This window comes from Vanessa tameamea, chromosome 11 (assembly GCF_037043105.1).
Source record: "Vanessa tameamea isolate UH-Manoa-2023 chromosome 11, ilVanTame1 primary haplotype, whole genome shotgun sequence".
In the NCBI taxonomy this organism is placed as follows: Eukaryota; Metazoa; Arthropoda; class Insecta; order Lepidoptera; family Nymphalidae; genus Vanessa; species Vanessa tameamea.
The window spans coordinates 9,064,870-9,068,297 of NC_087319.1; the positions used below are offsets into that span (position 1 = coordinate 9,064,870).

At 29.3% G+C, this 3,428-nt stretch overlaps 1 non-coding gene across 1 annotated transcript; it reads right to left on the reverse strand.

The window, feature by feature from the left end:
* Positions 1-2,990: 2,990 nt before the first annotated feature.
* On the reverse strand, positions 2,991-3,063 carry Trnam-cau (transfer RNA methionine (anticodon CAU)). The gene has a single exon. It is a non-coding gene; the product is annotated as a tRNA-Met (tRNA).
* Positions 3,064-3,428: the final 365 nt, after the last annotated feature.

Consider the following 3,428-nt stretch of genomic DNA (forward strand, 5'->3'; position numbering starts at 1 on the left):
TTAATAACGTTTTAGGGCGGCGCCCGTAAAGGGGTATAATTAGGCTGTTTTAAGGGTGCATCGTCACCATGCGTGGTTAAGGGGCAGCTTTGATAATTATAATAGGATAAGTTTGGTGAGATTGATCGATGTTTTTATCAATTTATTAATCTTGAATTCTCTTTCTTTTCAACTTGATGTAGCTAGATTTTTGAGGATTTTAGAATTTACAATACAAAAGTTAGAGTTGATGAAAACGATCGATATATTTGTAGCCGTGTGTGTGTGTGTGTGTAGTATTATTAATACTAGTGTTTGATTGAAGTTAAACTATAACCATTATTGAAGAGGTAAACTTATTTGTATGTTTCAAACATTTGGTTCTACAATTATTTCACAGTTTTTTTAATAGATAACGCAATAGTCCGTCGATGGGTAGCAAACAATATTTATAAAAAATAATAATTAATTATTGACGAGTTATAACGAAGAAAAAAACATAATAAATTATTGACAAACAGAGAAGAAATGGTGCTGAACTGTTTTATCTTTGTTTAAATATATAGATGCAACAACTTGGTACATTGTCTTACAAAACGGTGACAGGTATTATTGATTGTTTTAATATATTTTTTTAGTTTATATACAATACTTCTTTGATATTTGAATATTTGTAACTTTAGCCAATATTTAATTAATACATATTATTGAAATAAATATTCCCAAATCAATGATAACATAACAAACCAATTTCACAAAATACTTTTAAAAAATTCACTTCCCTTTAAAACCCGAACCGTAACGTTTATGTTGTCCAGAAACGATTAAATCTTTGATTCATTGAAACACCACCCTGTGTGCCCTTTAAAGGGTAGAATGATGAATACACCAAATTGTAAAGATGAAAGAAAGGAAGCTCTTTAAAAAGGTATTATTATATCCACTACAATAACAACATTAAAATACAAATATCGCCTTATTTTGAAATATTATCGTAAGGTCTTAGCTATACATGTAATTTAAAGTATTGTTACGTAATTGACTTTAAATAATTTAATTATTTTTAACTACATCTTGGAAAGTCTAGACTAGGCTAACTACATCATGGAATACCATCCAGATCGATAAGAGTCCAACGAAGATAATTAGCACACAAAAACCCACACACTAAATAATGAAGTCGAAGAAAATCAGACCGATGGAAGTCAACTAAAGTTGTAATGGTCCCAAAATAACATTCATGCAGGCACATAAGACTGCTAAACTAAATCACAATAATAGATAAACTTCACTCATGTTCTCGCTCTGGAGGAGTCAGATTAGAGTGCTACGTAATACGGCATTATAAGAGTGAAGGAATATTACGTCTGTTTTAGCACACACTCTTGTGCATTAGGAATAGCATCTACTATGTGCTGTTCGTTTCTCTGCCTTGAGGATCACCGTCATGAGACTTGACCGACATGAGTTAGAAGAACACAATTTAAATAACTTTATTTTATAATTTATGTAAAAGTAAATGAAGTATAAATATATTTTTAATAAGAAATCTGTAGGAAGGCTTTATAATATTGAATGGATGAAAACCGAAAATGTGCTTGTTTTAGACGATTTACGTTTTGTATTTTGCGCGTCGAATTCGTCAGAAGCAAACACAGTTTTATAATAGGGAAATATCGTAAACTTTAGAACAATTCGCTTTTGCCCGTAAAATCTCTGGCGCTTAGCCTCCGAACGGTGGCCTTAACCGGCTTAACCCTAGCCAGCTTGACGCGTGACGGAATTCGAAACAATACTCCATCAAGTTGGTCGTTTTGCTCTCCTAACTGTCAAGTTTCGTTACCATAATGTTACTAAGAGCTGAGACCTGGTCATACAACAAAATTAACAATATTATAAGAATTATTTAAAATAATGATGATTTTTTCAAAGCAATCAAATGTCAATACAAATTGACCCACCAAACTTAGTACCTTTCCATAATATTAAGATTACGTTCTTGCGTCAATGTTGTACTTATAAGACGACTGAGAATTTATATTATTATTTGTATTTTATGCAAACATATTTGTATGTTATTATACTATGTGTAAAGGTGATATAGTCAGCAACAGGTACATATAGAATATTTTAATTATTTTCATAAATTTAGTTTTGTACGAATTATTTTATAATGGTTCTTATAACCCGTTTAAATAAAAGTCGAAGGTAACTATGTATAATTAATATCAAAATAAAAATTCTATATGGGTATACTTAGGTTATAAAAGTAGGCTTATATTATAATTATTGAATTGTCAGCTTAGAGTATTGAGTCAAATGTAAAGCTATCAGAGGTTCGGTTGTTCTAATGAAAATATTTGTTAAGAAGCTTAGTAGTTACTAATTACTCTTTACAACGAATATACATAAGTTTATTCATTAAATACATACAAATATATTTATTATTATTTATATTATATTGTTAAAATTCAACTGCACAGTTAATATTTATAAACAAATAATTTTATTGAACATAAAAATATATTTTTAAATACAATCAAATTCGTGAATACTGACATCTATCTTCGAAAGCTTCAAGCATGATACTATATTTTCTAAAACGCGGTACTTGGAAAAGTTCCAGAGATAATGTAGAAGATGTACAGTAGATGGCGTATTTCATGAAGTTTCCACACATTCAAAGTTGCCTCACTAGATGGCGCTATTAGCTTCGTTTGGATTCTGCTTGAATTTGAGAATGTCAAAGTAATATTTTTATCCATTCTTAATAATAATACTAATATTCATTTATCTTTCTTAATATTACAAAGTATTAGAGACACATATATGGTTCTAAACATATCTGTCCAGACCAGAACAGAAAAGTTAATAAAGCAATATATTTGGAGATTATAATAGTTTCTTTTGCAACATGATTTGTAATAATAGCGTAATCGAAACACACGCTAATTTAAATTTATTATAAAAAAATATAAATAAGAAAATGTTCTAAATTAAAATAAAAGATATGCCCCGGGTGAGGATCGAACTCACGACCTTAAGATTATGAGACTTACGCGCTGCCTACTGCGCTACCGAGGCTTGATTGCGTAAAGTTAAATTAGTAATTACTTGTTGTTATTAAAATTGTTTTTATAAACTTTATTAATATTTTAGTACAATGAGCTTATCATAAGAGTAATTCGAAATCACGTTAAATGCTAGTTAAAACCTTTACGTTAGTTGTAATATAGATTTGTAAATGTTAGGTTATGAGAAAAGCTTAAATGTAAGACATTAAAATGAATATCGTCTTTACCATAACGATGGTTACCACTTACAATCAGGTCGTCCGCCTGTCTATATAATAAAACAAAAATACATAACAGCATCAAGTAAGCTTAATTTTAATGTTTATAATAATAATACAAAAGGAGATAAACATGAAATATGTAAAAAAAAAGAAA